The 25,390-nt window shown below is 37.2% G+C and overlaps 1 protein-coding gene across 1 annotated transcript in view; it reads left to right on the top strand.

Annotated features, from left to right (window-relative positions):
• The window catches only part of nub (nubbin), a 327,856-nt gene that overhangs the window by 34,665 nt on the left and 267,801 nt on the right, over window positions 1–25,390 (top strand). The window lies entirely within an intron of this gene.

The raw sequence follows: 25,390 nt of genomic DNA on the forward strand, positions 1-25,390 counted from the left end.
CCCTAATGGGAAAACTTTAATATGAATGTCAAAAAAACAAAATCCGTCTATTTTGTTGGGAGATTTAAGCAAAATGAAGGAAGTATTCCTATAAATTTTTTCAATATTTTCTACTACATGCATGTGAACAAAATATTTTTTCAAACGAAAAATAATTTTTTGGGCAAAATATGTGCTTATTTTGGCTGTAACATCCAAACTATAACACCAATCTGTATGATTGCAGTCTCATTTGATTCGCCGTGAAGTTTGGATCCACAAACATTTTTTATGTACTTATATGACCACTAAATGGGCCTTAATTTTGAAAAAAGTTGACTTATATTCAATAATTTATCAATTTTATATACATTCCGCGAATTCTGTGTAACATTTTGCAGGTATTATGCAAACTACTCGCTGAAGTCACTTCGAGAGAACTTTTTTGTAACAATTGTGCTCATTAAAATAATTAGCGTTTTTATAATATTTTTTTCTTAAAAAGCGAAATAAAAGCGCCATAACTTTTGTCCGCAACAACTAAAAATTGGCTCGCGACCAGATTCGTACTAGAAATCTTTTTCTTAACCTACATATCAAAAATCGTTGATGTAGCGCGAAAAAAAATTATCCTTTTTTTCTGAAATGGAATATGAAATAATTGACAATATTCCTGATATATTCAACGGCTTCACCAAAAATTCACATGTCCTTTGAACGAAAAAGTGGAATTAATTATATCGTGATTTTTATTGGATTACACTGGTAACCCTGATCTCAAAAACAATTGTTTGCTAAAAACCTGGCTACGCCCTTTAAACATATGCAAAATATGAGTATGCATGTCCCATGCTATTTTATTATAGCGACAATATCAAATAGCATCAGCATCGCTAGCAACTTTTTTGTGAAATTTGTTGATACATGTTGCCATTGTTCATTGTTGCTAAACATATTTCGAAGACATTTTAGCAGGCAAAGCTGCAAAAATTCGATGCTTTTGCTAATATGGCGTTAGCATTTTAATCCCTGGTATAATATATATCCACAATTCGCGAGTTATAAAAGGACAAATCTTGGCTTCAACAATGTTAAAATTTTAAAAAATATTGCCCATATATAATTTGTAACACATCGAAATAATGGTCGTCGACCCACCTTTATATATACCAAAATAAATGTCTCTGAGCTGACAAGATTTTACTATGTTTAGTGTTATGGGTCACCTGAGTTTTGCCAGATTTAACTATTTATACTCAGTACACCACATTACAATTTCATTTAGCTTCCGATTACGATAATTTGTTGTCAAATTGACATTTTAACAATTATTGCAAGTGGTCATACAAAATTACTAACACTTAGCGATTATAATAGACTACGTGTTGTTTTTGTTTTTTTTTTATTTTCAACAATAGAGTCATGTGCTTATTTTAATTAGTCTGCGTCATTTTATAATCTCATAAAAATACAAAACCAACACAAAGCAGGTGTTGTCTGCTATTTTCAAATAAAATTTGCTTATCGGCCAATGTTATTGATTATTGGCTATACCCTCTTCCTCATATGATGGTTGGTTGACAAAACGGTTCATACGACGATTTTCATAAGTTTGCAAAACGCTTGTTATAATGAGGTATTATCATTTGTTTTCTTTGAATATCTGGAGTATTTGTTTTCGAAATCATAATTTTCAATTAATAATTGAATCATCGGCTAGACATTTCATGAATAATGATTACTTGCAAATTCAACTAAACGGTGATATATATAAGTTATCACATGCAAAAATTATAAACAATTTTGGAATTTAATAGAAAACATAGGACATTTTAGATGTAGTTAGTATGACTTCCATTGAATATCAATATTAAAAAAAATCAGTATTTGATTCATCTCATCAATACTCCACATGCCCCTTTCAAAACTTTGGAAATTAAATTTACTAATAATAAAGGCGACAATTATAAATGGAATGTTACAAAACACCACCACAAATTTCTATTCCCAGCAAGCCGGTAAATGTTGATGAACTTCATACAACATTTCTCACTTTGGCAAATTAATGTCAAGTCATTCTACGATAACTCGTCCGTCCATTGACCATTTAAGCTCTTGAGGCTTACAACAAAAAAAATGTGTTTTTGGTGGTCATCATTGGATCACATTTGATGGCCAATCTCAATTTTTTAATTTCGTTTCTTTTTTCCACTTCTCTCCTATTTTTTTTTTTTGAGGTAATAAACGGATAATTGTTAAGCGTATTTAAATTGTTGTCTACTACTTCGACGACAACAAAATGTTATGTCGGTAGAATGAATGAATAAACTCAAACAAATGGGTGGAAAGGGGTAACAATCAGATAATTAATTAAAGTTATTAAATTTGTCGAATTGGTAAAGAATTTCTTTTCGACAATTTGTATATTTTGACAGGGGAATGAGTTAACATAAATCACAATAAAATTGAATATCTTCTACAGGTGTGGACGGACCATTCAGATGGGTGTGTAGAAACTGGTCATTAGTCTTAAGCTTCTTTGACTACCGTTCGTTATTTGTTTGTATTGAAAAATAAATGTTTTTCTAATTTGTTGAAGAATGATTGGTAAAAAATTAGATCATGTGAAAAGAAAAGAGGACGGGGGTAGGTGACATTATTGTCAATAATGTTTTGATACTTTATGGGAAAGCAAAATACATATTCATGCACATTCATTTCAATGTTAACCAATTTAATACTAACGGTATAGACAAAACGTGGAGCTAACACTATTCATTAGATAGATTTGTTGAAATGTTGCTGTTAAGCTCGTGTGTACAGTTATACGGGGTTATATTAAAATATTGGTTTGTATATGTCATGTTATATTATATATCATGTTATATTATATACAAGCCGACCCGGTCCGTGTTGCTGGCCCTTGAAACTGTTTTATGTTATGTTTATGTTTTAGTTTAACATACCGCCAAAGAACTGATGACATAAGCGATGCATTTATTTCATCGGCTGGAGTACAATAACTGGAAGTGTTTGTCTGAAAACTAAACGCGGATTGCTTCTTAAATCCCTCAAGAATCGATCCAGAGCTTCTAGGGAATTTTTATGTGCAATCGTACATTCGTTCCATATGATAACTTCTATTTAATATTGCATGTGTGACTTCATTCAAATTAATGTCCAACTTAAGGGTCCACTGTATCGTCCTTCCACCTTCTCATAATGTATGTTAAATACCTGACTATCGATATGTAGTCTTCTAATTTAATACTTGCTTTCTAATAAGACCAAAGCTTCGTTATGCTGGTATTTCCATTAATTTGCATCAAATTGACCCCCCCCTACTATATTCAACAAAATATATAGTCTTTTTTCACCACGGATCATCCCTGTACATTTTCTGAAATTTCCAGAAAAATCGGTTCAGTAGTTTCGGGTCTTAGGTCCCTAAATAAGTACATTGGATCGGAGATTCAACCACCGTTGCCTCGAAACTTTATTTTCTAACCGATACGTTCGTATGTTTTTCGAAAGTAGTGTTTTTAAAAAAAGGGACTAGGGGAGGTGCCCCGTCCGAAATTCAACAAAATATATAACCTTTTTCACCACGGGTTCTCCCTGTACATTCTCTGAAATTTTCAGGAAAATCGGTTCAGTAATTTTGGATATGTAACATATTTAAAAACTGGACGTTCTAAAATAGAGTTTCTAAAAAGTAGGGCATGGAGGAGATACCCCGCACAGTGTCACGACCGTGGCCAAAAATGGTAAAAACTAAATACTTCGTTGAACAAATTTATTGATGGGGAGTGATAGAAAACATATAAATTAAGAAGAATCTGAATTTTGGTACTGATACGTGAAGTAGTTTTTGCTATATGAGGATTTAAATCCGACAATTTTAGTTAATAAGTATTTTTGTGTTTTTTTTTTTTCAAAAATTAATAAATTATATTATGCGTTAATATTTAAATTTTAAAAGTAACGGTCGCTGCAAAAATGGTTCCTAAGTTCTCTTGGGATGTAATAAACTTGGCTACACTTTTGTTTGCATGTAAATATTAAACATATGGTGTTTACATTTACCCAAACAACTATTACTAAGTTTATTAATTTTCGGAAGCAAATTTTAAATTGAGCGGAGTGGGAAAAAATTGTATAAAAGTGTATATCGATATTTTTTGCTGTATGAGTAGTAAAAAGTGAGTACTTCAAATATATAAAGGTCCCAGCTGCAGAGGTTTGCAGACGAATGTGTCATTTCTCTTTTTCAGCGACCACCTCACTGAGAGGATACCACCTTTTTTAACAAATCGTTTTGCGGCGTTGGCTATAGCGCGAAAACGAATGAACCAAGCATCATATATTTTTGTAGGCTTATTAAGTATCTAATAATCTTGCTTTAAAACGAGAGAATTTTAAAAATATCAATTAAAAAAAATGTGAACAGCGAAAACCAAAATTCGATTTTTTACAAAAAATTGACCGTTTTTTGACCACTAATAGGTCAAAAAAACATTTTTAAAGGAAATTTCTCATATATAAAGACAAGAGTTTGATATATTCAATATGCTCACAAACAATATGAAGACTAAACACCAAATTTCAGTCATATCGGGAGGATATTGAGGCCACAACACTCAAAATACCGAACATGAGGAGGCACGGTTCTATGGGGGCTATAGGAAGACGAGGACCTATACCGACATCTTTCTGGTGGAAGGTTATAAGTCCCCCAACGGAGACTTAATACCAATTTTCAGCCATTTCGGTGTGATAATCAGGATAAAACCTCCAAAATACCGAAAATCGGGAGGTACCGTCCTATGGGGGCTATATGAAGGCGAGGACCTATGCAGACAAATTTCAAAGTGAAGGTATAATGCCCCCTACGAAGGCTAAATACCAAATTTCAGCAATTTCGGTGTAATAATGAGGCTAAAATCTTCAAAATACCGATAATCGGGAGGTACCGTTGTATGGGGGCTATATCAAAACGTGGACCTGAGCCCACAATTCTCTGTTGGAATGTTTGATACCTCTGCCGAAGACTAACCACAAAATTTGAATACTTTCGGTTGGTCATTGTGTCTAAAACATTCAAAATACCGAAAATCGGGAGGTACGGCTATATGGGGGGGCTATATCAAAACGTGGACCGACCAACCCAATTTTTTGTCCTGAAGATTGTATGTTAATAATAGGTACGTGTACCAAAAATCATGCACCTACGACAACTCCTTCTATTTTTGGCCACAGTTAATATGAACTCGCGACATTGTGCCCCGCCCCCTTATAATTCAAAAAATTTATAGCCTATTTGCACCACGGTTGTTCCCTGTACATTCTTTGAAATTTTCAAGAAAATCGGTTCAGCCCTTTTTGAGTCTATACGGAACATATGTACATACTAAAATACACACATTGCCTTTTATACATATATAAGAAGAAGATGTAATTTTACTAAACTCTCAAAAAGAGTATAGTCTAGGAGTAAAATCGGAGCAGAGTGGTTCGGTGGGTGGGAGTTCGGAGCGGGGTGGTTTGGATGGTGAAAGTTCGGATGAATTAATTCAATAGTTCGTTTCAGTTTTGCTAAAATAGCTTTTTTAAAAATTGGACATAGCGGAGGTACACCGCCCTTTCGAAATTCATGCAATGAAATTTTCAGGCAAATCGGTTCAGTATTTTTGAAGAAATGAAGTATTTAAAAAAGTGGGCGTGCTAAAATAGCGCTTTTAGAAAAGTAGGGCATAGGGAAGGCACCTCGCCGCCTCCAAAATTCAAAAAAATATATAATCTATTTTCCCACGTGTTCTCTCTGTACATTCTCTGAAATTTTCAGGAAAATCGGTTCAGTAGTTTTATATAAATAACTTAATTCAAAAGTGGGCGTGCCCAAAAAGTTTTTAAAAAAATAGGGCATAGGGGAGATACCCCGCCCCCTCCGAAATTCAAAAAAATATATAGCCTATTTTCACCAAGGATCTTCCCAGTATATTTTCTGAAAATTTCAAGAAAATCGGTACAAAAATCGGTTTAAAAAATGGGCCGTGGCGGAGGTACCCCGCCCCTCCGAAATTCAACAAATATGTTTTCATCCTCCTTGTACATTCTCTGAAAATTTCAGGAAAATCGGTTCCGTAATTTTGGATATACAACATATTTAAAAAGTGGGCTTGCTAAAGTAGGGTTTTTAAAAAAGTATGGCATGGGTGAGGTACCCTGCCCCCTCCGAATTTCAATATGTAGCCTATTTTCCCCACGGATGTTCCCTATATATTCTCTGAAATTTTCAAGAAAATCTGTTCAGCCCAGCCAAACATACCAACATACAAACATACAAACATACTAACATACACACATTGTCTCCCAGCAAAATTTGAAGTAAGGGGTTACATGCGATGACGTGATTTCATGGCATCTTTTGCATTGGTTCAAACGAAGTCGTGAATGATCCGATCTTTTGATTAACATTTGAACCCATGCAAAGGAAGTCGTGAAAGATCCGATCTTTTCATCAGTATTTGAACCCATTCCATCGATCCGATAGAGATGAATTTTGTGTTTTTATTTATAAACATTTTCTAAATAATTAAGATTAATTACACTATGCAACACAAAAATTATTAACCATATTTTGTCACCGCGGCGTGATAGAAGACCTGAAAAGGGAGGACACGTGTCTCGCCGTTTTTTCGTATCTCATCAACTTTCGCGACTGTAGGCCTCCAAAGGCTTGAGGCTTTGATGTAAAAAGGGTCATTTAGTCAGGACTACATCTTCCAAACCGTTAGGAAATTTGAATTTATCTCAGAGGCAAAGTTGTAGCTCTTGTCTTAAAGAACAAAAATTGTGAACACATATAACCCATCAAACTTCATCTGCAAGGTCAAAATCGCCATGGTCAAATTTCTTTTAACATTTTTTCTCAAGTTTTGTTTCACAGATATCAAACCGATCAAATTTGAAGCAAACAACCAACTACAAAAATGTACCTCAGATCCCAATAAACATCTTTCTAGAATATATGAACTCTGTAGAAACGATTCTTAATGGTCAAAATAGCAAAACAATAAACCGTTCAAAATTCAAGAAAACAATCAACCACAATATTTTAGCAAGGGCATCAATAAACAACTTTCTGGAACATGCGAAATGGTAAAAAGTAGCAAAACACTTTTGAAAATATTCAATTTGTACACTTTTTTCTCCGATTCTGGTTTACAGATACCGAATCGCCCAAAAATTAAGGATACCGTCAACCACAAAAATGTACCTAAGATTTCAATAAACAATATTTTAGAACGTAGGAATGATTCTTCAAGCTCAAAATTCGATTATTTTAGATCATTTTTTCCTGTTCATGTCCGTAAATAACAAACCTTTCAAATTTCCTTGAGTTTTTAACAGTTTTACCATTAAGAACCGTTCATATATATTTCGCATGTTCCAGAAAGTTGTTTATTGATGCCCTTGCTACACTATTGTGGTTGATTGTTTTCTTGAATTTTGAACGGTTTAGTATCTATGGAGCAAAAGCCGAGAAAAGAGGATAAAAATCGCAATTGTTTTGCTATTTTGACCATTAAGATCTATTTCTACAGAGTTCGTATATTCTAGAAAGATGTTTATTAGATCTGAGATAAATTTCTGTAGTTGGTTGTTCGCTTCAAATTTGATCGGTTTACTAGCTGTATAACAAAACTTGAGAAAAAAATTTAAAAGATATTTGACCATGGCGATTTTAACCTTGCAGATGAAGTTTGATGGATTATATGTGTTCACAATTTTTGTTCTTTTAACAAGAGCTACAAATTTGCCTCTGAGATAAATTCAAATTTCCCAACGGATTGGAAGATATAGTCCTGACAAAATGGCCCTTTTTACATCCAAATTCTCAAACATTTGGAGGCCTATAACCGCGAAAGTTGATGAGATAGGGAAAAACGGCGAGACACGTGTCTTCTCATTTTTGGTGTTCTATCACACTGTGGAGTCAGAATATGGTTAATAAAACATGACTCAAAAAATTACACACAGTGTTATTTAAAATAGGCTTAATGTTGTCGGAGACTCAAAACAACAACTAACGCTGTTAAAACCCTCGTCGTAATGATAATGTCATTGCAAAGGGTTGGTGAAAATGACATGCCAAAGCATTGGTGGAAATGACATGCCAAAGCATTGGTGAAAATGACATGTCAAAGCATTGGTGTAAATGACATGCTTTGGATCCAAAAATAAATAGCATCTTTTGGGGTCCACGCTCATATAAAATTTATCGATGAAGATGCTAAAAAGATGACATGCCAGATCACTTGCACCCATGATTGAATGGCATCTTTGGCATCGAACATTTTGCTGGGCTTTTATATATTAGATAACTTTATTTTATATATCATAAAAATTAAAAGTGGTTTGTGCGGGACCTTTTTTAAAATTTAAATGAAATAAAAGTTATTTTAGTCATTAATAGGCAAAAGGCCATTCATTCGTGCAACAGGAAATAATTTTTGAGAAATTTTTTTTTTCATTTCATAGAATTTCTCAAAAAAAAATCCAACTGGATTGTGCGGAACCTTTGTTTTAAAAAATAAAATAGAATGAATGCTATTTTAGCCATAAATAGCAAGAGTTCATTCATTCACATTACAGGAAATCAGTTTTGAGGGAAAAATATCAAGAAGTCATAACCCTTATGAATATTCACTTTGCTGGTGAAAGGCTTGATTTTAGCATATTGAGAACGTGATAGGAATAATCACTATAGGTGAAGTCTCTGAGTTACGGCGTGAAGTATTTTTGTCATAATGCATAAACTCTTTATGTTGCCATTGCACCACATTTTTAACGTAAAATACCAGCAGTCAAATTGATTGAGCAATCATTCTGTAGAACATTTGGTCCTTCTAACTCCATTCCCTCAATATAAATTTTGAGATATTTTCAAGGCTTTTAAAATGGAGCACAGTTGTTCAGAATAGTTTTGTCTGGCCAAAACTGTGTAAATTGAAAACGGACATGTTTAATATTTTGAGTTTTTCATATGTTCCACTCTTTCAAACAACACCACAAACACTAATAAACAAACAACAGAAATACAAAAAAAAATGTTTGGTTCAAAGATTAAAAAAAAACTTCTAGCTCAAATATTAAAAACACAAAAATACGCCATCTGGTCATCGCCGAGGACAGAATGCCACAACTCATGTCCCCCAAGACTAGACGGTTACGACCTTCCAAACAGGATAACCTGGAGTACGGCGTTTGTCGGCGGCATGTCTACGTTAATCAAGACTCTGTAACTTTTGACGGATAGAGATATTTTCATATTTTTTATTTTTGTTGTTGTTGTAACAGTGTTTGTTATTATGTTTGTATGTTCGTTCTTCTGTTCAATCTGGCTCTGGGTCTATCTCCAGTTCCAGGAAAGTGGCTGCTTCGATGGGATGTAACCACAGATGCTCTGGAGTTAGATGAGTAAGTTTGGCAGGGAAGTTGAAAAAGTGTTTTGTTTCGTGCAGGCCAATGACGCACACTGGGCAGATGTTTTCCCGGCGCGATCGATTTCCGCCCAATAAGAATTTAGGCGACTGCAATATCCCAAAACTGTGATATGGTTGTTGATCTAGGGGTTCCCTCCTATATCGTTGGACCTCTAGAGCATGGATATCCTTCCTGATCTGCCTGAACGTGTCGGACCTACCCATAGGATGGTGATTGGGATGGCTCACACCGTAACATCCAAGCAGGTACTACAACGAAAGCATCTCATTGTGTTCTTTAATAGAAGAATCTTTGACCCCCTCATGTAGATGGTCCACGGAATATTTGAGGAGGCACCCTGTTGCTGTTCTCAGGGCGGCATTCTGGCAAGTTTGAATCTTTTTTCAATTCGTATCACATAATCTCGGGGACCAGACTGGCGCCGCATAGCTTACCACAGACCGACCTATCGCGTTATATGTGGTCAACAAGGTTTCTTTATCTGCACCCCAAGTGCTGCCGGCTAGTGACTTGAGGACCTTGTTCCTACTTTTCAGTTTGTTGCAGATAGCAGTGGCGCGCGCACAACGTGAATGTAGTGTCGAATGTGACCCCTAAAATTTTGGGGCAGTTTGTGGTCGGAATTCTGCTACCGTCGACCATGACATTCAATTCTCTTCCAAACTGCGCTATCCATGTGGTGAACAGAGTGGCTGTTGATTTTGCGGCGGAAATCTGCATATTCCTCGAATGGAAAAAGGTGGTAAGATCGGTTAAATAGTTGTTCAGTCTCTCACAGATGTCATCAGGATAGGTACCAGACGCCAGGATCGTGCAATCATCCGCATACGTTACGATCTCGATGCCGTCTGGATGGGCCGGAATACAGGAGAGGTAGAGGTTAAACAGTTCCGAAGATATCACTCCACCTTGGGGAACTCCCTGTTTCACTCTACGCGGTTTGGACTTCTTGTTCCTGAATTCCAGGTACGACTGGTGTCCACACATAAAATTGACTATCCAACGTTTCAAGCTTGGCCGGAGGGTTGTCTGCCCAATGTCCTCAAACAGCGTGGAGTGCCTGACTGTATCAAAGGCTTTTGATAAGTCAGGCGCCACCATCACTGTTCTATCGCAAGGTCGTATCTGGTTAAGTCCTTGACAAATATGTGTGGTAATGGCGTGAGGCGCGGTTGTCGTGCTGTGCTGCTTAAGGAAGCCATGCTGATGATCGGCAAGTTGATAGCTATGCCTGATACTGGGGAGGACTAAGGCCTCAAGGGTCTTTGCTACGGACGACAAAAGCGAAATCGGCCTGTACGATTCACTTTTGCTGGCATCCTTGCCGGGCTTCCGTAGTGGGACCACCATGCCCATTTTCCAGACTTCGGGAACAATGCTTCAGCATTACCATGGGGATTCCATCAGGGCCCAACGCTTTGGATGATTTAGCGTTCCTGATGGCATTGGCAATATCATCCATTGTAAACTGTGGTGGTTCCTACTCGGTAGGAAGAGATCTGATGCGACGTAATACTCTTCTCTTCCCCCTGTCACTCACGGGGTGCTCGACAAACTGTCGATTGAAATAACTTGCGCATCTCTTCGGGTCACCAAATCTGACCCATGTCCACAATTTTTGGTGGCGAAGTTTCTGTACAATTGGGAACTGCAAATGCCAAGTTAAGTCAATTCAGACTAAAAATTAAGATAAAATCCTCAAAAAATCTGAAATCAGTTGGTACCGCTATATTGGGCTGTAGGAAAAAATTGTCCCATATTTGTTTTGGTTTCATATTCATAATGACAATATATGAAAAGTGTGCAAAGTTTCAGTTTGATTGGTCAACTGCAACTGTGTTAAAAAAGAGTTACTGGATATGAACTAAAGGGACACCAAAGTTCGAAGATAAGCCATATCGGTCCACACCTTCAGCTAGCTCCACCACAAAACTTCAAAAATGTTCGGAAAAAATGTTCGCACTATATATCTTGAAGGGAGTGGTCGATTCGGTACATACTTTACACATCCTAATATAGCTACCATATATACATATATCAGGTTCGAATATGGACTATATTTGTTCACTACTTCGGGTACCACCAACACAAAATTTTGGATAAGATCATTTTAAGACCTGCTCTCGAATCACTTTGATTTTTGCTGAAGCAGCTTGCATTCGCTGCCTCAATTACGACGGTAAAAGTTTTTTCAGGGGCAAGTCCATACTTCTTGAGAAAACAGCCCGAAAGGTGTAAAAAACCTAATATGGCACCATACGTAGTGGCTGGAGAGCACGATAACTTTCGACCTGATAAACCGATTTGGATCCGTCCGTAGATGAATGTTCCCTGTACCTCCCCCACAAAAGTTAAATAATGTTCGGAAAAATTGTTCGCACTATATATCTTGAAGGGAGTGATCGATTCGGTATATAGATCAGGTTCGAATATGGACTTTATTTGTCCACTCCTTCGGGTACATCCCACACAAAATTTCGGACAAGTTCACTTTACGACCTGCTCTCGAATCACTTTGATATGTGTCGAAGCGATTCGCATTCGCTACCTCCATTACGACGGTAAAAGTTTTTTTCAGTGGCAAGTCCATACTTCTTGAGAAAACAGCCCAAAAGGTGTAAAAAAAACCTCCTATGGCACCATACGTAGTGGCTGGTGAGCACGATAACTCTCGAACTGATAAACTGATTTGGTTCAAAACTTGACCATCGTCATATTTTGTCCAAACCTGTTTCAGTTCGAAGATGTCACTAAAATGGTATGGACGATATCTCTTGAACAGGGTAAACAATTTTGTCCAAATTTAGTTAAACTTCTAAAATGGTCATCTCCTTAGAGTACCTCCCCCACAAAAATTCTGGCCCAACAGTTTTACGATGTTCCACTGAAATTACTAGAGGGCGCGATATCTATCGAAATTATAAGACTCCTAAAAAAAGATCCACTTCTATAATGGACTATATTGTTCCATTCCTTCAAGTACCTTCTCCGCACCACTTTTGAACTTTAACCCTAATTCACATTTTTGTCGAATAAAGTAAAAATAGCCACAAAATATTGAATAGACCTTAAATACATTCGATTTGTCCATAGATGAAAGTTTTAATTGAGGGTATACGAGTATCTCTGTTGGAAAAGCCGACTGATACTTTTTTACTTGTTGAACATTCTGCTTCCTTAAAGACATATTTGGCCTAATGGCTAGGATATTTTGGCCTGTACTTCTCGCACATTTGATTGCGTTACTCTTTTATCTTCCTATGAACTTTTAACACTCCCCCTTTTTTACACTTTTTTATTTTATTTATTAAAAGTGCATTTACCATTTCCCTATTCCGGAAATTCCATATATTATCAATTTTTCAACCCATAATTTCCTGTATATAATCAATGTGCGGTCTATAATGACTTATCAGGCGACGATACAATAAAATTGTTTATGTCAAATTGCAAATTAGTTTGTTTTTCTTGTAATTGAATTTTTATAACTTCTCAGAATTTCATGCGGTGGCTTTCAGAATAATTTATTATATTCAATTTGCAATAGATATCAAATGAATGAGTAATTTTGGGGAGAAAAATATGTAACGAATAAAGGGAATTACGGGTCACTACTAAGGTATTTTATAATTTTGAATAGAAATTTTCCGTTAAAAATTGTTATACATAATTGTTTTTGGTTTTTTTAATCGATATCAGCTAGCGGTGTAATCAAAATATTTGTAACTTTGTTACAACCTCGTCCCCGTACATTTATTACACCTTACACAGGTTTATTATCATAATTTTATGTAAAAACTGATAAAAATAAATTTGTATAAATATTGAAAGACATTTAAAGCGCAATATAAACACAAATGACACACAAATCAATACCCACCAAGCAGCTAGCCAGGCAGCGGGCCGGGCCATGCCACTCAATAAGGAGAAGTATAGGTAACAAGTCTGATTTACCCATTGTTGATATTTTGAATAAACTCTCGGCAAAGACAAAATGAATGATACACTAGTGAACAGAAATTTTGTGCAATGGGGTTTTTTATATTTCAGATTTTTTTCATATTTTATATTTATTAGAGTTATTCTTGTCACTTCCATATATTACTTTTAGGCGGTATCTATGTATGTTAGTGGTATACACTGATCGTTCTTCTCAAATGTTCAACATCAATCAAAAATCGAATTACAAAATAATTGGTCGTCGGGTTAGAAATTTCCTTCTATAAAAAAACTTAATCCCTTAACTTAATTATTCGGACTCTTAATATGGAAGGCGCTATTTACTCACTGGTAGATGCACGCAGAGAAAAAATATTTTTCGCTTTTGTTGGAACAAAAATATCTGTTTTGGTTCCAAAAATATATTCGTTTTGTTCAAACATTGTAATCCAAATCCAAAAATACCATCTTTTGTTCCAAACATAGAAAACAAAAACAACTTACGAATTTCCGCAATATTGTAAAAATCGTTAACAATACCGATTGTAGGACCTATCATAATCTAATTTTGTTTACAAAAAGTATTGTCAACCCAGAAAACCTGCCCAGAAATTTTTGATTTGAGTATATATACTCAACATATACACTTTTCACATAACTTGGATATAAATGTCGCGTATAATATTGTAATCATTGATGAACACAATACATGGTTTACTTACTGCATTGGCTGAACAAAGACAAACAAAAAGCCACAAGCACCCACCACAACGTAAGGAATAATTAAACACCATAACAAACTCCGGTAAAACACCAAACTTCAAAGCACAATGAAGATAGAAGAATGAAACAAAACAGAAACAAATAAATACAAGAGTATCATTGTTGGTATACATACACACAAAAACAAAGATAAAGGCATCGTGTCATACAAACAAAACTCACCAAAATTGTTTTTTTCAACACGGCATCGAATAGCGAGAGAAGAGAAAAAATTGTCGAAGAAAAGAGAGAACTATTGACAAAACCCAATTGTTGGAATTACAATACTACATTTGGAATTTAACAATATCTTTACAATACATATTTTGGCCTTCGAATATTGTTGGATCAATCATATTTTTTTCTCTGCGTGTGTTATAGCAAAGTACAGAACAGATATTACTGTCATGCACAAAATACGGTGTATTGGGAAGAAAGTCACAAAAACATCTATCCAGCTATATGTTTTCAAACAGTCGATCTTTTCTTCAGCATTAGAACCAATTTCATGAATGCTAAGAACACCCAGAGAAAAAATAACACCATACGTGATCAAATTGACACATCCGTTGTTGATAGTGTATCAACACTGTTTATGGTCGACATGAGCATGCCGTTGTCAATTTGGCAACGAGATGGTGTCAACGGTTTCGAGAATTGACAACGTACCGTGGTTAAAGTGAGCCCGACTGTGGTCGAAATATAAAAAATTGAGCATGCGTGTGTTCATACTGACACCATTCGTGGTCAGATTCAAAAAATGACAAAAACCGTGGTAAAAAAAATTGAGCACGCCTGTTCTCATGTTGACACCATACGACTTTTTTCATCTTCAACATTTGCACCAATTCCTTGAAGCGTTAGTGAAGACGCCATTCTTAAGATCAGGGCATGATTTGGTTTTTTGGGGGTTACGCACTTGTGAAAAGAATAAAGTATGACACTCCGTATTGCCATGCTGGATATACAATGGGTACTAAGAATGTACCTCGAATTCTCTCTGCTTTTTGTTTCGCTTTTTGGAATACCGCGTCTTTCCATCTCTTTTTCCCACTTGTTTTCTCCATACAAACTGGCAGGCTCTGGGTGTACCGTCATATGGCCCGTATTTATACGCCTTTTTAGCGGGTTTATCATTGCTCATTCTTAAGATATGGCCTAGCCAACGCAATCATTGCATCTCGATACGTTTATCTATGCTGATGTCGTTATATGACAGATAGAGATCGTGGTATGTACCACGTCGCCTTATCTACTTGCGCAAGTGCCATTTCTTTTGACACTTGCAACTCGTATAACCCTTTAAAGGGGGATATTGAGCAGGTCACACGAAATGCTGTATCCTTGTCTGAAACTTCTTTTGGTACTGAATTGTTCGGAGAGGTTCTTTCCTATTTTAACTAAGGACCAATTATCAGTTAAAGGCATCTTACAAAGCAGAATGTACTATGGGTTAACAAATTCAGACATGGCGTGGAATTTGTTTGGGCGTAGGGGGCTGCCGAAGGCTGCCTTATAATCGACAAAAAGGGTTAATATCTGGTCAATGGTGGACTTGCCAGGTCTAAAGCCGCATTGGTATGGTCCAATTATTTCATTGACCATAGATTTTAGTCGTTCGCATAATACCCTGACACTACCTTGTAGGCAATAGGGAGAAGTCTTAACCCTCTATAGTTAGAGCATATAGTCTTATCTTCTTTCTTGCGGACGGAACACAGGATGCTCCGGTGGTGCTAACTAGCTGATGCATACACCTTATCAGCGTGTCGCCTCCGGCTGTAAATGGCTCGGCTGGTAACCCATCGGCTCCTGCTGCCTTATTATTATTTAGCAGGTTTATTGCAGACTTTACCTTATCTTGGCCCGGCGGAATATATTCAATACCATCTTCTGGGACTGGATCTGTGGAATCTTAGTCGTCTTCGCTACTATTGGATACCAACAGTTTGGAAAAATGTTCTTTTCATAACCTGAGTACACTATCTGTATCAGTTACCAAACTCCCTTTCTGGTCTCTACAGGAGGATGCGCCTGTACCAAAGCCATAAGTTTAATGTTTCACTCTTTGGTAGCATTTTTGGTCTTCATTCTGGTTCCTGTACATCTCAATTTTTTCACACTCCCGCTCTTCCATCTCTCTCTTTTTTCCTGCGGAACAGACGTTTCTCCTCTCTCCTTTTCTCACTATATCTCTCTCGTGCGCTACGAGTTGCTACGGATTGTAAAGTAGCCCTATATGCCCAATTTTTCTCTTCGGTAACAGCACGACACTCCTGGTCATACCATGGATTCCTTTGTGGAGGTCTCTGGTATCCATGTACTGATTTTGCGGCTGTTTGCCTGGTGTGGGCAATGTTTTGCCATTGTGCTGATATGTTACCGGGACGAGGAGTGCTTTGATTAAGCAATTGGGCCAGTTGAGTGGAATATGCTGTTGCTATCTGTTGTGATTGTAGCTTATTGATGTCTAACTTTCGTGTTATGTCTGTTCGTACTTTATTCGCTATGTTTATCCGGGTACGTACCCTTGCTGCAACAAGGTAGTGGTCCGAGTCAATGTTTGCTCCTCGGAAAGAACGTACATGATCAATTAGATTTCTTGTTTTCTGATCCGGAGACAGCCAGGTACCCTTATGAATATCGAGATGCTTAAATCTGATACTGCTAACAACCATGTTTTTCCCCGCTGCGAAGTCTATGGCCTCATTCCATTTTCAGATGTTTCACTATGGAGACTGAGTTTCCTGACTGTTGGGCCAAAGATATTCTCCTTTCCAATTTTGGCATTAAAATCGCCTAGAATAATTTTAATGTCATGGACAGGACAACAACTGGGTGCCACCGTGGTGCAATGGTATGCACGCCCACATTGCACGCAGAGGGTCGGTGGTTCGATTCCCCGGCCAGGCAACACCAAACATTTTTCAACGGTGGCAAAATGTAATGTTGGCGACATTTCCTGAGTATTTCAGCCTTGAAAAACTTCTCTACAAGTGGTGTCTTAGGACACGCCGTTCGGACTCGGCATTAAACAGTAGGTACCATATCATTGAGCTAAATATGAATCGGGGTGCACTCATTGATATGAGAGAAGTCTCCTTTGTCCCGTATGGGATGTTGTGGAACAATGTGTGTGTGTGGACAGGACAACGGTCATCTGTTTCTTCTAAGCTCTCGTAGAATATATCTTTGGTCTGTTCGTCCTTGTTTTCGGTTGGAGCATGAGCGCAGATAAAGCTAATGTTGAAGAATTTTGCTTTTATCCGTATTGTTGCAAGTATTTCATTCACTGAAGTGAAGCTGGAGGCCGGATGTTTTAACTTCCGACCAACTACAAATCGGCAGCCAAATTCATGCTTTGTATCATGTCAGCTATAATACAGTTCTTCACCTTTGGGTGTTGTTGTGACGTTTTTTTTCAATCCATCGTATTTCCTGTATGGCAGTAATGTCGGCCTTGTATTTTTCAAGTACATCTGCCAATGCGTAGACTGCACCATCTCTGTAAAGAGTGCGAACATTCCAGGTGCAGATTCTCAGATCATAGTCCTTAAAACGTTTGCGGTGGTCGTCAACTTTAGAGGGGATTGTTTTTCTTTTCTTCCGGTTATTCATAGTAGGCTGCAAAATCCGCAAAAACTTCACAGGTTTAAGCGGTATTCACTTAAAGTTAGTTAAGGCGCTTTATACATGTCATTGTTTTATAAGGAGGCGATACAGTCAGTGCATTGTTTCAATTTGAACTTCTGTATCTCAAAAATGGTAAAACCTACGAAAATATCATAATGGTCAATCTTGTAGTCAATTTTTATAGCTACAACATTTTCTTCAGTCCTATTTCGGTAGGACTTTCTGTTTCCAAGCAAAATCGTAAAAACCTATAAAAAACTCTAAGAATGTCAACTTGACACTTGGTTTGTTGATTTTTCTCATCTATGAAAATTGTAGTTCCAGAATCCGCAAAAACTTCCCAGATGTGAGCACCTTCCATTTAAAGTTGGTCCAATAGCACCATAAAATACAAAACACACACATATGTACATATATACAAAACATATTATAAAACATATATTTGGGAACACGCACGTATTTAGGTATGCACAAATTTCAAATTTCCTCAAAATACCTTAAATTGGGAGGTACCGTTTTTGGGACCTATACCAACACGTAGATTTATCTTCACCATTTTTGGTGCAGAAGTTTTTTGATCTCTTGAAACTCCAGGTGCCAAAATGGAGCCAATTTTGGAGGAAAATTTACTTAAAATCTTCTAAATACCATAAATCGGGAGGCATCGTTATATGGGGGCTATACCAAAACATGGACCTATTTTGACAATTTTTAGTGGAGAAGTTTCTAGTTAATTAAGAACTTTAAATGTCAAATTTCAACAAGTTTGGTAAAAAATTTAAAATTTTAGTGTTGTTTCTCAATTATTACGGGCGCTAGAGTAATTACAACAGACGGATATGGCTAGATCATCTTAGAATTTTATACTGATCAAGAATATATGTGGCTCTCAAATTGTTTAAGGGTGTCGTTGTTTTATTTTAGTTTTGAACATTTTTGTATAATCTTTTGTTAAATAGTGTAATCTATAAATACCAATAACAACAAAACGAGGACAAATATCACTCGTCGTCGCAGGTCTTTTGTCATTGCATTCATTCAGCTAAGATACGTTCGTTCGTTCCGTTTCAGTTTTCTTTATTTAATTGATATACAATGTTTATTTACAATAATTTCCATTTAAATTCAACGTGATCAGGTTAAAATGTAAATACCAACGAGAATGTATATGTGTACATACATACCTATGTATGTACCTACATATGTATAATGCGTTGTACGATTACGAATGGAAAAAATGTGGTTATTCCTTTTTATTTGAATCGATCAACAATGTGACCGAGTGACTGACTTGTTTTCTCTTATAACGCAAATGGGGTGCTAAGAGTTTCAGATAAGATTTAAATGTTGAAGATACGAAGAATGGAGAGTAAGGTGGTTATTTATACCTTAAGAAAAATATCAATCCAATATATGTACATATGTAAGAATGGGTTTCACTCAACATGTGACTAAAGAACAGAAATAAATCTGTGCCGTGTGTTGGGACTGTCGGCAATTCCCTAAGTTAGGGTTTGTTTATGATTAATGTTTTGAAGATCTTTTGGGGGGTAATGTTGGCCATGCAATCTTCTAAATACTGCACTTCGGGGAGCGTGACAGATCCTTATAAAAAATAGGGAAATCGAGATATAATCGATCCTTTAACATTAATTTTTCAATTACCTTCCCCTTCACCTGTAACATCATCAAAATTTGGAAACACTCAAACTTTAGAAACAAATTAAAAGAAGCTACTGGTATTTTAAAGATAATTTGATAAATGTGTGCGCGTAACACACTTGTCTTAATTTCATTTAACTGTCACTTAATAGAAAAAAACCCCTTGAGAAGCAGTACTACGAAATTTTATGTTTGGCTTATCAGTTGACATGGAGAAATTCTCGAACAATATTGGGAAACAACACAAAACCAATTTGTCTTATTTTCTAGGCAAATTACCGAACAAATCCCCCCAACTAAGTAGTTGACAATTAAATGTTGAATTTTTAATTTGATACCAAAAATGCCAGTTAAGGTTTGGAGGCTATACATATTTAACACCAAAGATAAAGGGAGGCAACAACAAAATGGTATCGAAAGTGTTATCGTTAGATATTGTTTAAATTCCAATAAGTAGTGATAAGTAGAGGTAGTGAAGAGCAAAGCTACCAAAATGACAAAACTAAAATGTATTGCCTGCCCTCTGCTCGACTCAACTTGTCTGCATGAATTTAAAATTAAAAACTGATTGTCTTAATTAATCTTGTGGTGACTTGTCGAAGATTATGGAGATGTAGATGTAGGAATTATATCGCAAAACATGTAGAAATGAAATTTAAAAATTAATTAAAAATGAAATGACATCAACCTAAATCGGTAGTGGTAAAATAATGAATGTTAAGCAGAAGCAGAGACAATTCGATTAATTTGTTTGGAGTGCTTAGCAATAGAAATTATTAGCAGGTGTTCTTATAGAAGACCACCAATTATTTTTATGGAAGACCACTAGGTCTTCCTTTATGATGTTTATTACAGTAGACCACCAAATTCACTTATAAAAAATTGTGAGGACTTGCTCTAGAAGACCACCAGGTCTATTTGTAGAAGACAACCATGTCTTCTTGTAGAAGACAACCATGTCCTCTTGTAGAAGACAACCATGTCATCTTGTAGAAGACAACCATGTCTTCTTGTAGAAGACAACCATGTCTTCTTGTAGAAGACAACCATGTCCTCTTGTAGAAGACAATCATGTCTTCTTTAGAGAACCAACGGATCTTCCAGACCACGAGGTTTTCTTATAGAAGACAAACAGCTCTTCATATAGTAGAGCATCAGGTCTTCTTATAGCATTAATACAGGTATCCCTATAGAATAGCTCTTCTTAGGGATACGTCCTGGTCTTCTTATAAAATACCACTATTTCATCTGATAAAAGAACTGCCATATCGTCTCATAGAAGCTTTTAATTTCCTTCTATTTGATAGAGTAGAACACCAATTCTCCGTATAGAAGATCACCAGGTCTTCTTACAAAAGATCACCAGGTCTTCATTTAGAAGCCCATCAGTTTTCTTATAGAACACCAGGTATTCTTATGGAACAACCACCAGGTCTTTCTATAGAGGCCTAGGTGTCGTTTAATGAGATGGTCCTTCTTCTATGAATCGATCTAGAGGTCTTATTTTGGGCTGGCCATATATTCTTCTACGTGGTCTTCTGTGAGAAGATTTGGAGGTATTCAATGAGAAGACCCGTTGATTTTCTATTGGAAAACCTGATGTTCTTCTATGAGAAGTCCTGATGAATACCTTATGTTATTCTATGACAAGAGCTTGAGGTCTTCTATGAAAAGACTTGGATATCTTCTATAGAAATACCTGATATTCTTCTATAAAAAGACCTAATGTTCTTCAATGAGTAGACCTGGAGGTCTTCAACTATGAGATCACTAGGTTTCTCAATGACGACCACCAGTTTTTCTCGTTTAAGACCTTCTGGCCTTGTTATAAACGACCATAAAGTCTTCTCACACAGGTCTTTTCATAGAAGACAACAAGGTTTTCTCATAGAAGACCTCCAGATCTCCTTATAGAAGACCACCAGGCTATTTTATAGAAGAACATCAGGTTGTTCAATGAACGACTCTCACAAAATAGCTCCTGATCTTCTCATAGAAGACATCCAGGCATTCTCACAGAAGACCACCAGGTTCAGTACTTCCCATAGAAGTTTTCTAGCTCTTCTCACAGAACACATTTTGGTCTTCCCATGGAATACATCCGGGTCTTCTCATAAACAACCTTCAGATCATCTTATAGAATTCCTCATCGGATCTACTTATAGAAGGACACAGATCTTCTAATAGGAAACCTTCTCATTGAAGATTTCTAGGTCTTCTCATCGAAGACTTCCAGATCTTCTCATAGAAAACATGTAGGTCTTTTCATTGAAGATTTCTAGGTCTTCTCATGGAAGACCTCATGAAGACCATAGGTCATCTCATAGACGAACTTCAGTTCTTCTATTAGATGACTTCCAGGCGTTCTCACAAAATAGCTCCTGGTCTCCTCATGGAAGACCACCTGGTTCAGTACTTCCCATAGAAGTCTTCCAGCTCTTCTCACAGAACACATTTTGGTCTTCCCACGGAAGACATGTGGGTCTTATCATAAACGACCTTCAGATCTTCTTATAGAACTTCTTATAGAAGGACACAGATCTTCCAAAGAAAACCTGCAGGTCTTCTCATTGAAGATATCTAGGCCTTCTGAATGAAGGCTTCCAGGTCTTCTCATAAACGACCTCCAATTCTTCTCATAAAAGACCAAAGATTTTCTCATAGAAAACCTGTGTGTCTTCTCATTGAAGATTTCTAGGTACCATGAGAAACCTCATGGAGACCACCAAGTCTTTCCATAGAAGTCTTTATCTAAGACCTCCAGGACTTCTTAAAGAAGACATCTATCTCTTCTAATAGACCCCCATCGGCTCATAGAAGACCTCCAGGCCCTCTCATTAGACATTATCACATGTATTCTCAAAGAAGACCTCCAGGTCTCCTCAGGTATTCTGAAAGAAGGCCACCAGGTATTCTGAAAGAAGACCACCATGTCTTTTTATGAAAGGCATTCAAGTCTTTTCATAGAAGACCGCCTGTTTTTCTTATTAGATCCACCAAGCCACCAAGCTCCCTTACAGAAGACCACTAGTTATTGTCATAGAAGACCACCAGGTCTTCTTATAAAAGTCCACCACTTCTTTTTATAGAAGGCTACCATGTCTTCTCATAGAAGGGCCAAGGACTTCCCATAGAAACCACCAAGTCTTCTCATAGAAGACTTCCTGCTCATCTCAAAGAAGATCACCAAGAAGAAGACTTCCATGCCTTCTCACAGAAAACCTGCAGATCTTTTCATAGAAGACTTCCAGGCCTTCCAATAGAAGACTTCCAGGACTTATCGTAGAAGATTTCCAGGTATTCTCAAGAAGACTTTCAGATCTCGTCAGAGAAGGATTCCAGATGTTCTCACTAGATACCACCAGGTCTTCACATAGAAGACCTCCAGTTCATCACATAAAAGACCACCAAATGTTCTCATAAAAGTCCACCAAGTCTTCTCAAAAAGACTACCAGGTCTTCTCAAAAAGACTACCACATCTTCTCACAGGAGACCACTAGGTCTTCACATAGAAGACCTCCAGATCATCTCATAGAAGACCTACTGGTATTCTGCAAAGAAGACCTTCTTCTCTACTCATAGAAGACCACCAGGAATTCTTATAGGAAACCTCCAGGACTTCTAAGAGAAAACCTCCAGACCGTCAAGACTGCTCATAAAAGATCGCCAAGACTTCTCATAGAAGTACTCCAGGTTTTCTCAGAGAAACTTCCTAGTCTTATGCCAAGAAACGGTCAGGACATCTCAGAGAAAACGTCCTGGAATTCTCATAGAAGATCCTTAAGACTTCACATATGACTAGAAGACCACCAGACCATCATCAGATTTTCTTATGGAAGAAGACCTTTAAATCGCATATCAGGAAACCATCAGTTCAACTCAGAGCTAGTATCCAAGAATTCTTAGAGAAGACTGAGAGGTTTTCTCGTAGAAGACCATCTAATTTTCTCATAGAAGATACCAGATCTTGTAATAGAAGATATAATATAAGTCCCTCAGTTCTTCTCATGGAAGACCACCTGCTCCCCCAGATCATCCTAGTTCTTCTTATATCAGTCCACCTGGTCTTCTCACAAAAGTCCACCACGTCTTCAAACAGAAGACTTCCAGGTATTCTCGCAGAAGAACACCAGGTCTTCTCACTGAAGACCATGAAGTATTCACAGAAGACGCTGATGTTCTCCCTGAAGACCCGTAGTTCTCACAAAAAACCACCAGCTCTCCTCACAGAAAACCACCAGCTCTCCACACTGCAGGTTTTCTCAGAGAAACTTCCAAGTCAGGAAACGGTCAGGTCATATCAGAGAAAACGTCATGGCATTCTCACAGAAGACTCTTAAGACTTCTCATATGATTAGAAGACCACCAGAGCACCATCAGATTTTCTCATGGAAGAAAACCAGTCCTTCTAATAGAAGACCAGGTCTTCTAATAGAAGACCAGGTCTTCTAATAGAAGACCAGGTCCTCTCATAGAAGACCTCAAAATCTTATATCAGGAAACTATCAGTTCATCTCAGAGCTAGTATCCAAGAATTCTCAGAGAAGACCGATGGGTCTTCTCATCGTAGATCATCTTATTTTCTCTTAGAAGATACCAGATCTTCTTTAAGAAGACTTCCAGGTATTCTCGCAGAAGACCATGAAGTATTCACAGAAGACCCGAAGTTCTCACAGAAAACCACCAGCTCTCCTAACAGAAAACCACCAGCTCTCATCACGGAAAACCACCAGCTCTCCTCACGGAAGACCAGCAGTTCTTCTTACAGAAGACTACAAGGTCTTCTCACAGAAGAGGTGTTCTCGCAGAAGACCACCAGGACTTCTCACAGAAAACCTCCAAGTCTTCTCATAGAAGTCCTCCATGTTTTATCAGAGAAGACTTCCAAGTCCGAGACAAGAAACGGTCAGGTCATCTCAGAGAAAACCCACAAGAATTCTCATAGAAGGCCCTTAAGATTTCTCATATGATTAGAAGACCACCATCAGATCTTCTCATGGAAGAGAACCAGATCTTCTTATATATACCTTCAGATTTTCTCACAGAAGACCTTTAAGTCTTATACCAGGAAACCGTCAGGTCATCTTAGAGCTGATCTCCGCGAATTTTCAGAGAAGACCAAGAGGTCTTCTCATAGAAGACTATAAGATTTTCTCATAGAAGATGCCAGATCTTCTTATAGAAGACCTTCTTATATCAGACCACCAGGTCTTCTCACAAAAGACCACCAGGTCTTCTTACAGAAGACTTCCAGATATTCTCGCAGAAGAACGCCAGGTCTTCTCACTGAATACCATGAAGTATTCTCACATAAGACGCCGAGGTATTCTTACAAGTTCAAAGTCTTCTCACAGATGGCCTCCATGTTTTCTCAGAGAAGACTTCCAAGTCCGAGTCAAGAAGCAGCGAGGTCATCTCAGAAAAAACCCCACAGGAATTCTCATAGAAGAAAGAAAATGAGATCTCCTTATAGAAGACCAGTTCTTTTCATAGAATAGTTTCAGATTTTCTCACAGAATACCTTTAAGTCTTATACCATGAAACCGTCATGTCATCTTAGAGCTAATCTCCAAGAATTTTCAGAGAAACCCAGAGTTCTTCTCATAGAAGACTGTAAGATTTTCTCACCAGATCCTTGAGGTTTTCTCATAGAAGGCCATTTGGTATCCTCAAAGAAGAACACCGGGACCCTTTTTCATAGAAGACCCTCCAAGAGTTCTCATAGAAAACATCTGGTTTTCTTAAAAATCTGCTAGTCTTAGAATGAACGACCTCCTGGTCTTTTCATAGTAGAACTCGTGGTTCTCTCATAAACGAACTCAAAGTTTTCTCATAGACCACATAGCAGATCGCCTGATAAAATAACAACTGGTCTTATCAAGGAAGACCTTTTTATCGAAGGAA

The sequence above is a fragment of the Musca autumnalis genome, unplaced genomic scaffold, assembly GCF_047663935.1.
Source record: "Musca autumnalis isolate F117 unplaced genomic scaffold, ASM4766393v1 scaffold_2, whole genome shotgun sequence".
Taxonomy (NCBI): Eukaryota; Metazoa; Arthropoda; class Insecta; order Diptera; family Muscidae; genus Musca; species Musca autumnalis.